Raw genomic sequence first — 21928 nt, 5'->3', positions numbered from 1 at the left:
TCCGATGGAGGAGCAGTGGTCAGAATGAGTGGTTGATATTAACCAAGTGCCACTTTGATTTCTTTGCTTGTAATTCTGTCTTCCCACTCAGATTATTACTGAATTTCTTAAAATGCAGATAGGTGCTGAGAATGGGAAATGAAAATGGTGACAAAATGCTAAAGGGGCATAAAGGGAAATGTCTGGTTGATGTGAAGGCAGTGCTGCTCGTTTCTGATGGTTTTTAGCTTTATCTTCGTTGTTTCACTGTCACTGATTTGTCAGATGTTAGTACTCCTTATTGCATTAGTGTGTTCTAACTTTCATTTTGCTTTGTTTTCACATGTTTATTAACTTCTCCTTCAAAGTCAGTGCAGATTATTTGGTTAGTGTTTTGTGCTTATAGTGTTGACTCTGTTATGGGACTGTTCCTCATTTCATCACAAGTCAGTGCCGGTTATACACTAGACTTTAGAAAGACTGCCTGTTTCTGCTTAAATAGAGTGTAAATCATGCACCTCATTATAGTTTTGACTTGCAATAACTAATGCTTTGTAACTATTATGAGAAATCCAAAATATGAACTGCAATTTGCTCTGTGGATTACAGTTTAACTTTTCACTGCATGACATATTTCTAAATTGCAAATCACTTTCCTGATTTAGTCTGTTGGGCTTGAATCCATCGGTGTTACGGAGGGTACAAAAAGGCAGGGCATGGAAGGGAAGCTCTGCCCATTGCCTAGGTACCACTTTGTGTCCAATGAAACCATGTAGTATATATGGTTAACTGCAGTACAAAAGCAGGAAAAAATGGCCATGTCTCACACAAAGCAAATTTACCACATAGGCCTTAGTACTCTATGTAAATCTTTGCCATAATAAGAATTAGAAATGTCATGAGTATGCCCATTGTCTTTTTGAACTGTGCTGTGCTGATAAGTAACAATGTGACAGGGGTGAAACCAAGTACTAGCTTGCCCTACACATTCTCTTTACTTTGAGAAACTAAATATTTGGCACAAATGTAATCAGAGAAGAAATGAGTGCTTATAAAATCTTATTCTTTGAGGGCTAGCAATATATTAAATAATGCTAATGAGAACACATTTGTTTATACTAAGAAGTCAGTGTTCAAGCCTTACTGTACACTGATACATCTAACTCTAACTTGTTGGTTGTATATGCTGTGTGGAGAGGGTTTGACCCCTAGGAAAGGATATTAATGACTTCCCATCACTTGCTCTTCTGTTTTCAGGGGGACAGTACATCAGTAAATAAATACCCACATTTAACAGCTTAGGGCGAGTTGGACAGTGGACATCTTGTATTTCATATCTCTACACTTATGCAATATTGTATGTTAACAATAACTAGGAACAGTCAACACCATTAGATTTTGTAGAGGGCTACCTTTTGACTTACCTAAATAATAATCTCAATAAGAAAGCCTTGTACTTTAAAATATTGTTATATACATTATTTCTCTATTATCAAAATATTTGTTAATACAAATATGCATACATAAGAAAGTATAACTCTCCAAATAACTTGTACATTGTGATAAGTCTAAACTACTCTGCAATAGCTACACTCAAAACAATCAAGAAACAGTGTTATTTTAAATATGACAGAGGATAGAAATATTAAAAATGAGATATCTTTATCATTCTCACTGCCTTTAGTCATTGATAGTATGTTTGGACTGCTCTCCTCTTTTAAACATAATGTGTAGTGGATTGAGTGACCTGTTTAAATCATCAAATAAAAGTTGAGATACTTTAGTTTTTTGTTAGAAGCAAGGCCAGCAGCAAATTAGACCACCTGTAATTAGCTCTTGCACTCTCATAATTTACTTGCAACATTCCTAACTGACATTGTACAGATCCATAGGTATCAACTAAATGCTGTTGTTTCTAATGAAACCAAATAATCACATTTAAAGAGTTCCAGTAGATAACAATTACAAAAATATAGACATTTTATGTTATGTTATTAGCAACTACTACCATAAGATTGATTAAACTGGATTTTATTCGTGCCTCAAACATTTAATTAAAGTATCAGTTACATGTCTATTATCTATTATCTTTATTTGCTCTTAAGTGAAGATACACTGCCTGTTAACTTATGCAATACTGGATTCTAGGAAAATGACATGTAGAAAAAATAGTCGAGAAACACTGATACACGTTTCTGCGTTTTGTTAATATGGATACTACCCTAACTAGTTTTGAATATCTTGAAAGTAAATTCTCAATTTATACATCTTTAAAGAAAAGGATATATAAATTGAGAATTTATACATCTTTAAAAGAAAAAGGAGGGAATGAGAAGGAGAAAAAAGGGAAAAAAAAGAAATTTCATTGAATGATGAACACATATAATATAGAGTTATTACTAATAATAAAATAGAATATCAGAAATCTTTGAACTGATTTAATTGTTAAATAACTATTATTTTTCTAAACTTAATTTGTTATAAAAAGGGAATTCCACAAATCTATGTCTAATGCTAAGTTAATCAGACACACACACACACACACACACACACACATATATATATATATATATATATATATATATATATACACATAATATATTTGATTAATATATCATCTTTCATTTAATACCAATATATAAGAAAATAATTTCAATATTCTAAAATGAAAATATATTAAATATAATATTTCTTAGTTTCTTTACAAAGAAGTCTCCTTTAAACAATGTATTATTAAGGAGCTCTGATAAGCTGATAAGAAAAGTAATGCAAGATAATCTGACAAGCTTATCTTATCTATCAGATTAGGAATGATTTTTATTCCATGTTTAAGATGGATTAATTTTTATTCTAGTGTTGTTTTATTAAATAGAGTTTTACTTAAAATGTTTTTTCTTTTTTCTGTTATGCCTGACTTAAGTTCTATTTTGCATTCCTTTAAAGAGAAAGTATGCTTGACTATACTATCTAATTTGTCACAAATCAGTACACCTTTGTCATTAAAGAGAGAGAACTGTCTGCTAGAAATAATTAATAAAGTAGACTCACCTTTAAATAGCAATTTGATATGGATCTAACATTGTTATCCTTAAATACTAATGGCTTAAATAATCCAATCAAAAGATCTAACTTATTAAGATATTTAAAGTTAAACAAAGCACAGATCATTTTTCTTCAAGAAACTCTTTTTAAAATGAATGATAAATTTATATGGAATCCTAACTAATACACCACTCTAGTTCAGTCATGTTACAAGTCCAAGACAAGAGGAGTGACAATCCTATGGAAAAAGAACATTATTAATCCTCAAATTATTTACAAATATGAAGATAAATAAGGTCTTATAGCTCTCAATATACTGAAATTTAAAAACAGGATATGGACACTAATAAATTTATATTGGTTCCATGGCATTGGAGTAGGCACTGTCAAAAAACATTTAGATCTTATTGATAATAACTATAAAGGTAATTTAATAATATGAGGAGATTTTAACTGTATTATGGATAACTCTAAAACTACTAATATGAGACCCCTTCATTTGTTTTCCACTGCAAAACTCTTAAAAAAATGGATTGAGACTTTCAAACTAATATACATTTAATGCTAAAGAAATTCATTCACTAACATTCTCTCATCAAGATTATAGATTTAGTACTCAAACAAGGACAGATAAAATCTATGTTTCTCAAGACTTCTTTTCAAAAATTCATACTTTTTCAATAGTTCTCTACCCATTATCTGATCACAACCCCCTTGTTTTGAAACTTCAAACAGATTTCAGACCATTAACTTTTATATCCAGAATTCCATCTTATATTATAAAAATTAAAGAATTCAGACCATGGTTACTATCAGAACTCCAATTCTTTCTTGATATCAATTATACCACAGAGATTAATCTAGGTATGATATGGAATTCACTACAAGCCTATATGTATGGTAAAACACTTGGTTTAAAAACAAAATTAGAGAACTGGATTCAGAACTGCAAGAATTACAATCTCAATTTATGGTACACCAAACTGAAAAGTGCCCACATTACTTAGATAATAAAAAGAAAGTTGAAGAGCTTAATAAAAATATACTGAAATTTTAACTCACAAAACTAATTTAGCAATGGAAAGAATAAAAACAAATTCTTATGCAACTTCTCCTAAACACTTACATAATTTATCCATGAAGATTAAAATGCAATCTAAAGCCACTAATATTGTTAACATTCAGCACATAAAGAAGGGAAAGAAGGTGTCAGATATAGGTGATATTCTTGATGCTTTTAAAAATCCTTATGCAGCTCACTAGAGAAATGGAAACTTTTTAACTGATCAATTAAACCTGGAAGCAATTACTTCTAAACTGAAAAAAAATCTGGAAGATTTTAAATTAGATCTTCTAATGCCAATTTCATATAAGGAAGTCATAGACAAGATAAAGGAAAGTAAATCCAATAAAGACCCAGGAATAGATGGCATCATCATAGAAATGTACAAGATTTTTCCCGAATCCATAACTCATCTTTTTTGTAAAATTCTACTTGAAGTTCAATCGCAAGCAATAATGCCTTCCTCTTGGAAATACTCTTTAATTACACCAATTTTAAAAGAAAATAAAGATCCTGACTACTGTAGTTTTTATAGACCAATTTCCCTTCTAAACAATGACTATAAGATATTTATGTTAATTATAGCAAATAGACTGAAAATTCCCATATCCAAAATAATTAACAATGATCAAACTAGATTTATATATAACAGACATACACATGACAATATTAAAAGGCTACTAATGCTTGTAGAGTTTTTGAAAAGGGAAAATCGAGAAGCATTGATAGTCAGATTAGATATAGAGAAAGCCTTTGATTCACTAAGATGAGATTATTTATCTAAAGTTTTAGTTTTATTTGACTTTTCCCCCATCCGTCACACATAATGAACATTTATAGAAATAGCTTATGTTAAACTAGGACCTTTCACCTCGGAATCTATTTGTCTTGCCAAAGGCATTAAACAGGGATGTCACCACTCTTGTAAGAAAAAACAGAAGAAGCCCAATTGTGGGTGAAAGCACTTAGTCAGTGTGTGTTTTTTATAATAAAGCTGATGGTTCCTCTGCAGTGGACCTGCTTTTTCTTGCAAGTTTGTTGATTTACTATTTTTGAATGTCACCACTCTTGTTTGCATTAGCTATAGAATTACTGGCTATTCTAATATGCATTAATCCAAATATAAAAGGTACAGATGTATATAATCAGTATAATTTGAAAATAATGTTATTCACTGTTGATGTGCTTCTCACAATACCTAACTCTAAAAAAGTAATAGAATAATCAGATTTATTAATCAAGAAATTTTATATGATTTCAGGACTTCACTTTAATAAATCCAAATCAAAATTTTTATTATTGAATAAAAAGAAAGAAATCCAAACAAATCAAAACAGTATTATTGGGAAATAAGTGACTACATTAAATTACTTAAGAGTTGTACTATGTAAAGATATGGAAGAGATAATAACTGTTAATTACAATAATATTATTAAGACAATTATTTCTGTAAATAAATGGAATAAAATATGTTTGAACTTTGAAGACAAATTACAGTTGATAAAAATGGTTTTGCTCCCTAAGATTCTATATGTAGCTCAAGCTATTATGTAACTTCCTGAGAGACAATTCCTTAAGGAAATAAACTCATTTCTATTAAAATTTGTGTGGTACCCTAAAATAAATAGAGTGGCTCTCACACATCACATTAGAACTTGGGAGCAAGGAGGCCTAAACTTTCCAGACATTGAATCCTACATAAAAGCTTCTTTGTTTAAAATCTTTATAGATTGGATAAATCTCAATTACTCGTCTAATTGGAAATTATTACTTTCTGTTATGATAATAAATGAAAATACCCTTTCAAAAAATGTTGTGGTAACAGATAAAGTTAAGAAACTATGTTATCTACTAGGTATTAATATACAATACAATATACCAAAACCTGTTAAATTAAATTTGATTAATCATACTTTTAATGTGTTAAGAAATTTGTTAATGTAAATATGGATATAAAACTCTGGTTTGATCTACTAATTCCCTTTAGCATTACAAATAACTTTACTAGTAGAGTACATAGGAAAGTTCTTACAAATTGGGAACAAAATATTTTTTTTCTGTTGGCAACAGTGCATTAGAGACTTAAAGGTCACAGATATTCAATATATAAAACATTTTATGATATATCATCACAAGACTGATCAATATTACAGAATGTTTTAACATATTCTCAGGAACTGTGTAGAGTAATTAATAATTCTTCCCATAAGAATACTTCTAAATTCATAAATAGACTGGAATCATTTACAATAATCTTAATATGAAGAATGCTATTTCATACTTATATAGGGGAAATAGTAACCTTCAAAACAACACCTAAGCCAACATATTGGCAATATATTACCAAAGGTTATTTGATATCTTTATCATCAGAAAACAAATCAAATTTTTTACTCTCTGTTAAGCTGACATCTAATTCACAATATTGGAGAATTGTCAACTTGAAATTTTTTATATAGAGCTTTTTTAATGCCTGATAAAATTGCAAAGATTACTACATCCAGAAATGGACAGTGTTGTAGATGTCAGCAAGCATCAAAAGCTGACTGGTATCACATCTTTTTGATTGTACTGATATTAAAAATGTTTTGAGTAATATTAATAATTTCTTGCAAGTTTTATTTACAGATTCCTTTGTTTTATCTAAATCTCTAGTAGTATTAAATGAAGGTCCCCATTTGAATGAAACAAATTTGTACTTGTTATGGACAATACTAGCAATTGCCAAGAAATGCAAAACAAGATGATGGAACTCCAAAACAACCCCTAATATGGAAGACTTTTTATCTCTACTGAAGAAAACAGCTTTGATGGAAGTAAAAATCAAAGAACTTAGAAATCATCCTAAGCCATTACCATTAGTCATTAATGCTTGGAGAAACGTCCTGCAATTGATTGATACTATGCAATTGGATCTAGTCTCTCTCTCTCTCTGATATATTTATATATATATATATATATATATATATATATATATATATATATATATGGGTCTAGTGCTTTTGGTTGAATTACATTTGGTCGAAAATGACTTCAGGCAGCTCACTTCACTGAAAGCTCAACTGGTCAAAAATGGAATATAGCCCCTGCTCCACTGCAGTGTGACCCTGGAGTGAGAATATAAAGTTAGGAGGGTACCTCCCACATTTTACAACAAGTTTTTACTGACGTTATATGTTTCAATATATTTTTAATGGATACATATGTATATAATAGTGCATACACTGCAATTATGTGGGGGGCTTCACCCCCACACACCCCAATGTGGGGGGCTGTGCTCCCCAACCCCCCTTACTTTATATTCTCACTCCAGGTTTGCACTGCAGTGGGGCAGGGGCTATATTCCATTTTCAACCAAATGGAATTCGACCAAATGGGTTTCCAGTGAAATGCATTTTCGGTGAAGTGGGCTGCCTGAAATCATTTTCGACCAAATGTAATTCGACCAAAAGCAGTAGACCCATATATATATATATATATATATATATATATATATATATATATATATATATATATGTGTGTGTGTGTGTGTGTGTGTGTGTGTGTGTGTTTATATCAACTATATTTATAAGTCGTCTAATTTCATACTTATGTCAGGCTGGATGTAAATATCGTATATAGTTTTTCAAATTGTTATATATAATATCTGTGAATGATTCAAACTACTGTTTTAAAATAAAAATTACTTGAGTAAAAAAAATCTTGATTTATTAGGATACCAGGATACCATAAAAACTTAAGAATAGAGTTCAACTTTTTGAAAATTGTCAAGAAAAGGAAGTATTAATAATACTTCCCACTAATACTTCCTTTTCTTGACAATCTAGAAGTCATTGATGTAAGTTCAGAACAGTTTACTACAGTGAACTCAGGCAATTTACTTTAAATGTCAAATAATATGATTCATATTACCTTTTTTAATGATATGGGTACAACTGTATGCTTACACATTCTAAACTACTGCGTAGAGAAAGGGTCACAATATGTGTTGCATGTCATACTGCTGCGCCTGTCTAACTTTCAGAGTTGCTAAAGGATTGCATAGACTGTTTCTTACCTTCCTAAATTATATTTTAGTAAATCATTTCTGTTATATTTGATTAAGAAACATCAGAACTGTGCTGTAATTGCACATTTTATTGCATATTTTCTCTTTTCGTTTTTACTTATCCTGAACATATTTATATGCAAAAGACTACGATGTCATTTATTTATTTATGGAGTGTTGGTTATTATACATTGGATTAATGTTTGGTCTTCGATTTTTTTCTGCTTGATAGTTATGATGAGGCATGGTTATATTTAGATGTTTGCAATGATTAAAGCTGAAATGATAAGATCTATAACAGGTGATTTTCTTCTAATGGTGATTATCATAGACAGCAGAATAACATTTGTAGAATGTGAATCACAGTGAAACCTTTCTTTCATTTTTCCTACTCTTCATTCTATAGTCAGTTTGCCCTTTTTATGACATCACAGTTTGACAAAAAGTTTCTGTTGATTAGTAAGAAAAATATTTACATAGAATGATAAGAAAACATTCAATTCAAAGTGGTGACGATCTTGCTGAATTAGCCATAAGAGGAATCAATTATATTCTTTAACAAGTAGTTATTTTGAATCGTTTTAGGCAATGCCTACACTAAAATGACAGATATTAGATTCACATATCCTGATAATCAAACAGACATAACCGTATAGGCAATGCTACTATACAAATTGATTGTTTCTTAAAAGTTTATCATTTTTTTGTTTCTTAAAAAATTGTCACTGTTGTTAATAAGTATGATATATAAAAAGATAACATTAGCTGTAACTCTGCCTTTTGAATTGACATTTTGAATATTAATACATCTGGCCTAGGGAAATGAAACTTCACCGGAAATATTTAGCTATATAACCAGTTAGACGTGTAATGGCAGATGGCGCAAACTTACTTTTCTCAGTTGCAGCTGCTGTTGCTGTTTTAGTGGAACTTTGTGTTGTTGAAGTAGTGGATGTGGTTGAAGGCTTTCTTTTTGTGAATGTTTCATGTGCTGAAAACAGATTATAATGAAAAAATTAAACACACACTGAGATACATGCATATTACTGACATGGTGTTTTAAACAACTGCATACTTTTTATATTATAACTTATTCAAGTGATTTTAAGAACTAGATTTAATGGTTTTCATGCATTTTGTTAATCTGGAAATGTCATTTATAAAGCAGGAAACTATGAGTTACATTCAGATTTTTGCATCACAATTTGATTGCTTTCTTGTGGATCAAGAGGAAGTGTTCTCCTTTATTCTCCCCTCTCCTCTCTCTCTTACATGGACTTTTTAAACATTTGTGAGATCCTGTTTATCGAGATCCTGTTTATCATGATGTAAGCACTTCAGAATGGTATTCAACACAGAGTTGTTGGGAAACCCTCAAATTTTTATTATGATTTATAACCTGTTTTCCTGTTTTTCTTTCTGGTGTTCATATGATTTGAATAATTTGTTATTTTCCACAGCTGATTGTATTTTTTTGTATTTTTTTTAAATTTTCCATGAAGATGTTTTTATTCCCTTTGCACTTGATGATATTGTATTTACCCAACTAGTGATGAATCACTGATGCATCTTCCTCACTTTTTCCTCCATCAAATCTTCTGACAAGATACTAATTCCATTTATGCATTCTGACTAACTTCTCTGCAAATTTGTATTTGTCAAGGACTAGTTCTACAAAATCAAAAGTGACATGTGAACAGTTGTACTGTATTACATATAGTTTATCTCTCTCACTCTGTGTGTATATATATATATATATATATATATATATATATATATATATATATATATATATATATATATATATATATCCCTGACTTTGTCATATTATATCCTTTTGTATGTAAACTGCTTTGCCTCCGTTTTATATTGCCAATGTAGATGTGGAGCTTTTATCCTCAGGCCAAATGCAAAATAAACAAGTAAGTAAATAAATAAATATAAATAATTGCTTTAGAGTATGATACAACTTTTCCCTTTGAATGCTCCACTGAAATTAGTGTGTTTTCAGAAGACATAACACACTAAATATTTTACCCACTTTTGGGACTGGTTTATTTTTCCAAAGACACTCCCACACACCAGTAGTCACCTATACCAAAGGTCTGTGCAACACATACACATGCTCCACCCCCACACAAAGCATAGACATGATTCTAAGGCTATGACACTGTTTTTTGCAACACACAGTTAAGTGTACCACAAAACTGGTTCACACTTACTGTTAATTTACCTCCACATATCTCTGTTCAGTAAAACAAGTAGTGTACACTGGAAGGCAATACATTTTAGACAGGCAGAAATGCATGTAAGCTACCCTCTCATTTATTTTAGTTAAAACGGCATACATTGGTCCTCTTACATTACCCCATTCTCATTGGTATTTGTTAGTATTTTTGACAAGCTGCTTGTGTTTAAATTTTATTCTTCTTGGGGGAACTAATTGAGATACATATGATTTATAAGATATTTGTTTAATGACCATCAAAAAGTGACACAGAGCTTCACTAACACATCAAGGACAATGCCACACTATGATAAGTGGCAGAATTTTCAAAGTTTGAGAAGTAAAGCATTCTTTTAAAGTTGAGTAAAAATAAGAAATTGAAAGCAATGCCAAAGGTTAAGAATACAGGTTAGACTTAAAGCTAATACTGATTTCACTAAGTGATTCATGCACCTGCTTCAACAGGTCCTGTACTCCCTGGGACAAAGCTTGATGACTTTTGAGACAATTTCTAGCCTTGACAATGACATTTTAACCTGTAACTAATAAAGTGTTAACCATTAAGTTAGAAACAAGACAGTCTCTCTTTTGTAAATGGAAAATGCAAAGTCATTAACACTACACTTAGGTAAAAGAAGGAAACTCATAAGTAAGTGCATTGCATCCAAGACTAATGATTTTATAACTCCTTTGTACTCCACCCTCATCAGATCACTAATAGAGTACAATGCTCCCTTTTGCATATACCTCATCAGACACCTGCAGCAGCTGGAGAGACCACAGAGGTTTCTCACCAAGAATATTCAGGGCCTCCAGAACATGACCTGCATGGAAAGACTGAAAGCCCTGTCACTGTGCTCTGTATCCTACAGGCTGCTGAGAAGCAACTTGCACCTGGCCTACAGAGCAATGTCTGACCATAGCTTAATGCACATGCTGCACATCCGCTAATCAAATGTGACAAGAGTCACTCACTCCATGGATCTCAACCTAGCCTGTGACATTAACAGAACATGCAGGAGAGACAGATATATCTCCCAGAGATTGCTGCTCCTCTGGAATAAACTCCCAATTCATGTGAAGTAGAGCTCCTCAATATCCCTATTAAAATGCAAACTAGACAATTGATGGGAGACCCTAGGGGTGTCACCTATGTCCCTCATGGACAGGTGCAGTCTGTGCTGATCATAGACTCATTCTGTGAATAACAACCATCTAACCAAGGTCAATTAGAGAACATGGGTATAACATGGCTAGGCTTGTAAAGGTCCTAGGACCATTAGCCTAGTAAGCTGCTATGAACCTATGAACTTATAAAACCTTTAAGAATTCTGTTGACTACAAAAAATTTGAAATAGTCAGTATATAAGCAAATTAATCCAGACTGCTCCTATGACTTAGCATAGGAGATAATGATGGTGGGAAACATCAAGGTCAAAAGAAGATGGGGCAGCAGAGCTTTATAAGTATGGACAGGATTACTAAGTATGGACAGGATTACTGAACTAATGAATATGAATTTGCAGGAACTTAAAGAAGCAGTTCTTCACAGACCAGGCTAGCATGCTAAAGTCTTTAAGGTCATGAAGATTTGACTAAACAACTAAACAACATCTAAAAAGTACCAAAATTAACAGAAATATATACTCCAATAACCTTATGCTATCAATTCAAATAACTTCAACATGTGACTGGATTTACGCTTTGCTGGTGATAATTTATTTTCTGCAGCTATGTATGCTTAACCTGCATTGCTAAACTCATTTATTATTAACTGCAGGAAATAAACTTATACCAAGTATCACTTCAGTAGTCAGTAATGTCAACTACTTCTGAAACCTATTTTGTAAACAAACAAAAACATAACATAAAATAAAACAAACAAAAAATAATAATAATAATAATAATTACAAACACAATGCATTTTCGACATCCATAAAATGGAAGATTTTTTTTATTTTCTCTTTACTCAATAAATTAGATTACTGTTCTCACCTCATCACTAAGGGCTTTTCATCCAAAAAAAAGGAGGTCATTGTCCCACTGTACTCATCCCTCATTAGACCTATTATAGAATACAACGCCCCATTTGGTATTTACCTCTCAAGACATCTGCAACAACTGGAAAGGCCGCAGAAATACCTCACTAAAAGAATCACAGGCCTAAAGCAGATTCCCTATGCTGACTACCTTAAAAAACTCCAGCTATACTCTGTCGCATATCATCTACTCTGAGGTGATCTCTGCTTAACACACAAGGCCATGTCAAACCCAGAGCTTTTGGACATGCTACACAAAGAAATCCCAATCCCTCAGAGCCACACGCTCCAGGGATCTAAATCTTGTCATCACAATAAACAAAACATGCTGGAGGGATAGGTTCCTGACCCAGAGACTCCCCAGACTCTGGAATACACTGCCCATACATGTCAAGCAGAGTGCCTCTTTGACCCTCTTCAAAAGGAACATTGATGATTGGATGGGAGAAAGGAAATTCACCCCCGGGGATAACATCAGTCGCCCTGCTAGACAGGGGTCCAGGGAAGTAAATAGTGTGGGAAGAAATAGCCAGGGAATTGTTATGGCTAGGCTTGTATAGGCCCTAGGGCCGATAGCCTAGTACCAACCTATGAACCTATAATGACAGTGTTATGAGGTCTACTGCAGCATCATAGAGGCCATGACTACCATATCATGGGAGACCACATTAAAAATGAGCACATCAAGAACAGGAATTTAGAGGAGAAGAGCTTATTTAATTATATAGGCATAATGACAGAAGATAAAAGAACTGGCAATGTACTGCATCAATGTACAAAGCACATATGGTGCTTGAAAGTAACAGATATAGATATACAATAGTAGACTGGGTAAGGTAACATAACACAAAAGAATAACAGGCTACTGTCTAGCCGGTGGGCCTCACTCTGACATTGTACTGAGCACATGACCAGAAAAGGTCCCAGTCTAGGTGGTATCTCACTCTGGCAGGCAGCACAACACAGCACAGGGACATATCAGTTTACTGCCCATTGGTGGGGGGGGGTCACACTGTGGCCTGTTTATATAGACTGCAAAATATGATAGAGAAGGATAAAATGTCTCCTGTACATAGCTCATAGTATGGCCATGTGTAAAACAGGAGGTTATTGGCTTAGGACATACAGTGGATATAAAAAGTTTACAGACACCTGTTAAAATCCACCTTTAATGTGACCTATAACTTGCACAATTCAACTGAAAAACAAATCTGTTAGGGGAAAAATGTTAAAAATAAAAAAACATACAATAAGCTGATTGCATAAGTGTGCACACCCTTAAACTAATATTTTGTTGAAGCACCTTTTGATTTAATTACAGCATTCAGTCTTCTTGGGTACACACCTGCTATCAATTAAAGAAACTCTGCTTAACCCCAACTAAAGTTCAGCTGTCCTAGTAGGACTTTCCTGACATTTAGTCAGTTGCCTGCTACAGCAAAAGCCATGGTGCGCAGACAGCTAACAAAGCATCAGCGGGATCTCATTGTTGAAAGGTATCAGTCAGGAGAAGGGAAAAAAAAATTCCATAGCATTGGATATACCATGGAACACAGTGAAGACAGTCATCAAAAAGTGGAGAAAATATGGGACAACGGTGACTTTGTAAAGAACTGGACATCCCTCCAAAATTGATGAAAAGACAAGATGAAAACTGGTCAGGGAGGCTGCCAAGAGACCTACAGCAACACTGAAGGAGCTGTAAGAATTTCTGGCAAGTACTGGTTGTGTACTACATGTGACAACAATCTCTGATATTCTCCATATGTCTGGGTTATGGGGTAGGGTGCAAGACGGAAGCCTTTTCTTACACAGAAAAACATCCAGGCCCAGCTAAAATTTGCAAAACCATACATCAAGTCTCCCAAAAGCATGTGGGAAAATGTGTTATGGTCTGATGAGACCAAGGTTGAACTTTCTGGGCACAATTTCAAAAGGTACATTTAGTACAAAAACAATACTTTGCATCACCAAAAGAATACCATCCCCACGGTGAAGCATGGTGGTGGCAGTATCATGCTTTGGGATTGCTTTTCTTCAGTTGGAACTGGGGCTTTAGTCAAGGTGGAGGAATTATGAACAGTTCCAAATACTAGTCACTTTTAGCCCAAAACCTTCAGGTGTCTGCTAGAAAGATGAAGATGAAGAGGAATTTCACCTTTCAACTTGACAATGACCTGCATCATGCATTGAAATCAACAAAAGAATGGCTTCACCAGAAGAAAATTAAAGCTTTGGAATGGCCCAGCCAGAGCCCAGACCTAAATCCAATAGAAAATCTGTGGGGTGACCTGCCTGAGGAGCTTTTTTTTCTCTCCAGGTCTCTGCTTGTAATTTCCTACAGCTGATTGTTACTACTATGTTAGTAAAATTTAATAAATTGTTTTCTAGTCCTGAGGAGCTTTACTTCCCGGGTCTCTGCTGAAAATGAGCCAAAAGCTCAGCCAGACTAACCTGGTTAACAAATGTAAAATAAAACTAAAAAAATAAATAAAAAGAGGGCTGTGCACAAGAGATGCCCTCATAATCTGACAGATTTGGAGTGTTTTTGCAAGGAAGAGTGGGAAAATATTGCCAAGTAAAGGTGTGCCATGCTGATAGACTCCTACCCAAGAAGAATGAATGCTGTAATAAATCAAAAGGTGCTTCAACAAAGTATTAGTGTAAGGGTATTCACACTTATGCAACCAGTGTATTGTATGTTTTTTTTTTTATATTTTCCCCTAACAGATTTGTTTGTTTTTCAATTGAATTGTACAGTTTATAGGTCACATTAAAGGTGGGAAAAGTTTTGAAATGATTTATTGTGGTCTCATTTTTTATATCACAAAAACCTGGCATTTTAACAGGGGTGTGTACACTTTTTATATCCACTGTATGTAGAAGAACTGGCTCTTGGCACTGTGCTAGTACAAGGCTGCAGTGGTAACATGGCCATTGCTGACATCAGTATGCCATATAGTGAGAGTGGTCACAGCACAACAACAGAAGTATCTGGCCTCTGTAGCTGATAATCTGTGCAACACCCAGCTAGATGACCTTGTGGTAAGTCATATGGCACAAAATGCTGGTAGAAGGCATATGTGTCAGATATGCGAACCATGGTAATTGTCTGGATGGTATACAGTCACATTTTACATAATACCCTTTGCATGGCCCACCACATGGCAGCTGATGAAGTGTAAGTCTTTTTGGCTAAAATACCAGACACCATGTTATGTAGTGCCTAGATGGCAATATTTGCACAATTAGTGGTCCCCAGGACCTCTGCACAGCAGGATCTGTGTTATAATGTCCACATGAGGGTAGTTCAGTCTTCTGTTGTATGCAGAAAGCATATATACTCTTCCATATTCTGCAACTTCAGATAAAGGAACTAGTATAAGCTCTGTGAGGCCAAAGCCTGCAAAACTCCTAACATGTTCTGCATCACACTGAAAGTTCTCTATGGCATGGATGGTTAATGCTACAATGGTATCGGCATGGCATGCATCTTCGTTAATAACATGTGTGAGTTATACATGTTTACTAACACTTGTATGATATCTCTGTTGACATATCAGTAGCTAACAATGTCCTTGATATGGAGGTCATGCCATATCAGCTTCTACTGGACCCATACCTGTCAACCTCTTAGAGCTAGAAATCTGGATGAAGACATATAATAATGTGGGGGACAAAGGCCCAAAAATAGGAATACATTTTAAATATTGCCCTTAGAAACTTAGAAAGTTGGTAGAATAACAGGTTCTGCATTAGTATGGATTTTATAAACTAAATGAAGCCTGAAACTCAAATGTCTGTGATTATTTTCTGACTTTAGTACTCGATGATTTGTAGATGATTTGCCAGAAAACTACAATTTTATGAAAACAGACTAGAAATATGAGGCAAAAATCTAGAAATTCTGCAAAAATCTGTATAGTCAAGAGGTAGTCTGGACCCATCTCTGACACAGAGGTAGGCAATGTGGAACTCTGCAGTTAGTAGCTGCAAAGGGAATTACAAACACTTCCTACTTGGCTAACAGTGCTGCTCCTTCTAATATCATTATTTGAGTAGAGCTCCTACAGATTGGAAAATCCATCATTTGTAATAGATGAGACTGAGGCTCTCCATGCTAAATTCATATGTCTCTTGAGTCACTCTGCCATCTTTAAGTGAATCATTTTCATATATCATGATCCTCATTAGTATAACTGTAATCATCTGTTTGCCATTATGCAGTCATTTGCATTCAATACATTCTACCCTATTTCTGTATAGTCACTGTACTTTTGTCTCTGAATTGCTCTCCCTGCACCTCACCTCTCATCGTGCTACTTTGTATATTACTGTGTGCTAATTATTGCCAAATACCTCTTTGCATCTTTTACTGGACATTAGCTGTACTTAAATAATGCAAATTAATCTCAAATATCCAGATACTGAGGCAGAGACAATATTTTATTTATTTCATTTTACATTTGTTGACTGAGGAAATCCAGCTGGGCAAAAAAGACCCTTTTTTAGCTGAGGCCCGAGAAGAAAAGCCCTGACAAAAGATATGAGTACAATTATAATAAAACAGCAGATAGAGAGAGCAGGAGGCAAAATGTATAATGTAGATGCATCACATTTATAAAAGTTTATTTAAAAACATTTCTTTCTCCTGAACACAGGCTGCTATTCATCCCATCTCTGATAGTCTGACTAAAGGGAACATCCATGTTAATAGTAGTATAATTGTAACATTTTGAGTATAGCTGTAATTAAGTTAACTAGATTAGGATACTGGTTCTACATCAGTACAGATGTGTGAAATTACCTGTGCAGACTCACCTTTTCCAGGGACATGTGTTTTTGCTGTTGTTGTTGATGAGGTTGTTGTGGTAGTGGTCGAACTTTGTGTTGTGGAAGTAGTGGATGTGGTAAGTTTTCTTTTTGTGATCTTTTCATCTGTTATAAGAAAAATGATAGAAATGAAGAAAATGTGATACAGCAGCAAGGCACCTGCATCTTTGCTGATGGTATTACTTAACCAGCCTCACACTTCTTGGTTTGTACTATTTTTGAATTTAATTTGTTTAAAAAATGAAATAATACCTCTAGCAATAGTTTCTTTCACTCAGATACTACCATACATTTTCTTTCTTTTTTTAACCCATATTTTTTTTATTTTCAAATAATAATATAATATAAAAGCATTCCCAATATTTTTGTATAACATTTTAAATAACTATATACACTATTTACAGTTAGCCTGACATCAATAGTAATTAATATTTTCGATTACTGTACAGATGTAACTATATAAAGTTATCAGAGAGAGAGTCTGCTGTTATTTGTAAAGTGTCCATTAAGGATAAAACTTTTTTCCATGGATTGTTTACCAATGGCCTAGGATAAATTCTTAGTTCTTTGATTTTGATTTCCATCAAAATTGTACTCTTCAGCAGGTCTAAAAAGTCTTCCATAGTTGGCAGTGTTAGATTTCCATCTTCTAGTTATGCATTTCCTGGAAATTGCAAGTATTGTTCATAATAAATACATAGCTGTTTTATTCAAATGAGGACCTTCATTAACATTCAACAATATCAAGGCTTTAGATAAATTAAAAGATTCACTGAATAAGGCCTGTAAAAATTTAATTCCATTCCAATATGATTTAATTTTAATACAATCATAAAACATATGATTCCAGTCAGCACTAGATTCCTGTTCACATCTCCAACATATTCTTTTCCTAGAAGGACTGATTTTGGTAATTTTATCTGGGGTTAGAAATGCTCTATGTAAATATTTCCAATTAAAGATTTTCCAATAATGTGAACTAGATGTAAATTTCATAGATAGTAAAATATTTGATTTGATTTCTTCAGTGAATTGTAACAAATGCCCTTTGGATATGCACTGCCAAAAGGATGTTTTAGGTATTGTTTTGTAAGTTAATTCCTTATATAGATTTGATATACTATTTCTCATGTTACAATCTTTGTATATAGTATCATATAAGCAGTTTATAAATTTTGGTGTATTATTAAAGAAAGAATTATTAATTATTCTACATAAATTTTGGGAATACATTAATATACTTTGTAAAGCCAGCTAGTCCTGACATGTAATTTCATAAGTAGCCATTATCAATTGCTTGTCTAGAACTTTAAGTTCTCTAATGCATTGTTGCCAACAAAAACATTTCTTCTGTTCCCATGAAGTAATTATTTCTCTGTATATTTTGTGAGGATAATTTTTTGTTATGGTAAATGGAATTAAAAGATCGAACCAAAGTTTTAAATCCATATTACAGTTAATGAATTTTCTGAATGAGTTAAAGTAGTGATTAATCAAGTATGATTTGGTTGGTTTTGTTATATTGCATTGCATACTGATGTTTAGTAGGTACCAGGATATGTTGACTTTATTCATTATTGAACATTTTTCTATTAAAGTAGAATCATTTGTTAATATATCTGTGTGCAAATCTTTCCAATTGGCAAAATAGTTAGGATTTATCCATTCCATAAAAAGTTTGAGTATTGATGCCTTCATATATGATCAAATATCCAGAAAATATAGTCCTCCTTTTTCCTGTGTTCTAATAGTATGTATTAATGCTACTCTATTTCTTTTAGGAAAACAGATAAACTTTAATAAACTAGTGTTTATCTCTAAGTGTATGCCTCTCTGGCATAGCCGGTTTTAGGCACCAGCGAACCCTGCGGTCGCTGGGGGCCCCCTGGTCCTGGGGGGGGGGGGCCCAACCACTGCAACTTATGTTATCTTGGTATTTTGCAACATGTCTGTCAAACCAACAAAAGCTAAGACAGCAAGCTTGTATACTTAAACCAGGTAAGTAATCTCCTTCAAAATTGAAAGATCTTTAGTTATAGTAACAATATTTTGTCAAGTAACAAACTTTACAATTTCATGAAATATTTTACCAGTGATATAATGCTCCAGTCTAGTTAAGCCCTGTTGGTGGACATCCTCTTCACTAAAATTAACAACATAGCCAGTTTTAGGAACTGTGGCTACGGGGGGGGCTTAATCCTCACCGACTGCGTGGGGGCCCCACAAAAGCTGCTGTTGGTTGGGGAAAAATAAGGAGAAAAAATTATTAATTTTCAATTACACTCTAACATGAACAGGACTGTAATATGACCCAGTTAGGACAAAGCTGTAATGAACATAAGCAAAGTAAGCACTAGAGAGATCAGCGGCCCAGGGTGATCGATATCAGTGCAAACTGTGGAGTTTAAGAAGAGCTGATGCTTCTAATCTTTAGGGATGGTTTCTTTTTCAGGATTTTTATACATACTGGCAGAACAACTGATACTATTACTCTCAACGTCTTTGCTGAATAATTCTGTGCAGTGATAAAAATAATAGCATAATAAAGTCTCAAAATGAGGAACACCTGTTATATATTACTCTAATTCACTTTGAAAAACTTAATAGAATAACACTTGCATCAACATGCATTTTTTAGACAATAAGTGTAAAACTGATTACTTGATTTAGTGTGAGAGTAAAATTATAAGACAAAATCAGGAATATCTGTGAAATCAGGGATAGTGATAGGTATTAATTTACTACTTACTGAGGTAAATAAAATTGTCTTATCCCAGTTGCTGTTTGATGACTGCTAAACAGCAATCACTGATCTTGTGTAGCAGTACTAGTGTTGTACAATGTACTTGCTGAAATAAGCACAAAATTAACATTGCTGTGATGTGTGTGGTGTGTGTGCATGTGTAAAATATCACTGATTTTTATCAATGCACACATCCAATAATGCCAGAACACACACGTTATTCTTCTGGGTATCAGTAAAAAATGTTGCTAACAAGTGATTATATTTCAAAAGTAAGGCATAATGTATGTCATAGGCATTCAGACACTTAGATCTTCTAGGTATCGGGTGGCCTCCACTCCCTAGACTGTATAAATAGATATAGTGGGTTCCCTTAATCATCCTTCTTGACTGTGGGGACCCCCAAAAAAGCTGTTTTTGGCTGAGGAAAAAGTAGGAGAAAAAAATGCTTTCATTTTCTGATTGCACTCTTTAGCCTGGATGGAGTTATTATATGACCCTGTAAGGATAAAACTGATAATAGCCTTTGTCCTCAACCACAAACATTCTAAAACATCCCTGCACAGATGTTTGTGTACAGAAATTTACCGTAGGTTATATGGGTGCTGGGGATTGTGTAGTCATCATTTCCTTTACTTTTCTAACAGACCTCAGAGGTATACAAAGAAAGTTACTTTAGCTCTTGTAGGGGCAGTGTACTGCCTGGTAGCAGCAAAATAGAATACATTATTGCAGTCATTATTTATTTTCACTTTCCTCACAATCAAACATCAGACACATATACAGCTGGTTGCCTTTGGGGTTAGGATCGAGGAGTTAGTAGGCATGCTATATATATGTATTTCAGCAGTCATTTGAAATACATGACTGTGGCCATTTGAACCTCTGCTTTCATCCCAGTCTAACACCAGAGGGTTGCATAGGCAGCGACTGTCTTTTTGGGAGGATTAGTGATGTAGGCAGCATTCCCATGCAGGATCTGTGTATCCTCACAATTTACTTTTTAATTTACTTGGAGCTTCTATTTTTGTCAGCTTTGAATTTTAAGTCTTGAGTACAACTTATGTCTTCACTGAAAGAAAATAAGACTGAAATTCTTTTTTCTTACTCACAATTTTTGTTTAGGACACTTTTGGATTAAAAGGCTGGGAAATGCTCTAGCTTCTGGGGGCACCGGCTTAATTGAGTTATTTCCTAAATGGTTATTACTGTGCTGTCTTGGTCAAGAAAGTATATTGAAAAGACGGAAGGAAAACTAAAGCTGAACAGCAACACTGAATTTCTTTCCTTAATCATCATTTCTATTCAAGCCATCACTGGGTAAAAAAAATAAATAAACTTAAAAAGCACTTTAGAGCATATATAAAGTTATGGCTTCTTGAAAAAGCTGAAGAAAAAAGGTAAAATGTGAGAAATGGAAGAAAAAAAGTAATGTGCATAAGTGGGAAGCCCAACATGGGAAAAACAGAGGGGAACTCTGGAGGGTGTGTGTTTTGTTTTTTTTTTGGCTGGGGCTGAAACAGTAACCAGTGCCTACGGTTCCATTGCACATTAGTTCTCCCCTGTACACAGAGTTGTTATAATGTATCCTTGTTACACCTAAATGGCAGTAACTGTAAATGTCCCTTTGTGAGATGGGCCAACACAGTGTGGTATGTATGCCTGTTGTAATAAGATAATTGTAGCTAAAGGTCAGTTTGTGTGTACTACTCCTAAAAGCCTGCAGCATGAACTAAAAAGATGGATAGAAGTAGTGGCAGTGACAGGGTGATACTTAGACTGAAAGTGGCCAGGGGGGCCCCCAACTTGACATTTGCTGGGAATAACTGAATTGCTAATGCTACATACAACATTTTGGGTAGTAATACCATTTTTATTAACTGTAGTCTATCTTCAAAAGTCAATAAAACTTTATTCCATTTTTCTATTGTGGTTTTGATTATATTAATGATGT

The 21928-nt window shown here is 33.8% G+C and overlaps 1 long non-coding RNA gene across 1 annotated transcript in view; it reads right to left on the bottom strand.

Moving 5' to 3' along the window:
- LOC122791369 overlaps nt 1-17327 on the bottom strand; it is a 35876-nt gene extending 18549 nt beyond the window's left edge. The window contains exons 1-2 of the long non-coding RNA XR_006363154.1: nt 17220-17327; nt 9025-9123 (exon numbers count right to left, since the gene is read on the bottom strand). This is a non-coding gene — a long non-coding RNA (uncharacterized LOC122791369). The remainder of the gene's footprint in view (nt 1-9024; nt 9124-17219) is intronic.
- Between the last annotated feature and the right edge of the window lie 4601 nt (nt 17328-21928).

This window comes from Protopterus annectens, chromosome 17.part0 (genome assembly GCF_019279795.1).
Source record: "Protopterus annectens isolate FY-2018-M chromosome 17.part0, PAN1.0, whole genome shotgun sequence".
Taxonomy (NCBI): domain Eukaryota; kingdom Metazoa; phylum Chordata; order Ceratodontiformes; family Protopteridae; genus Protopterus; species Protopterus annectens.
The sequence above is the reverse complement of the archived record's forward strand: the minus strand, read 5'-3'. Positions and strand labels throughout refer to the sequence as shown.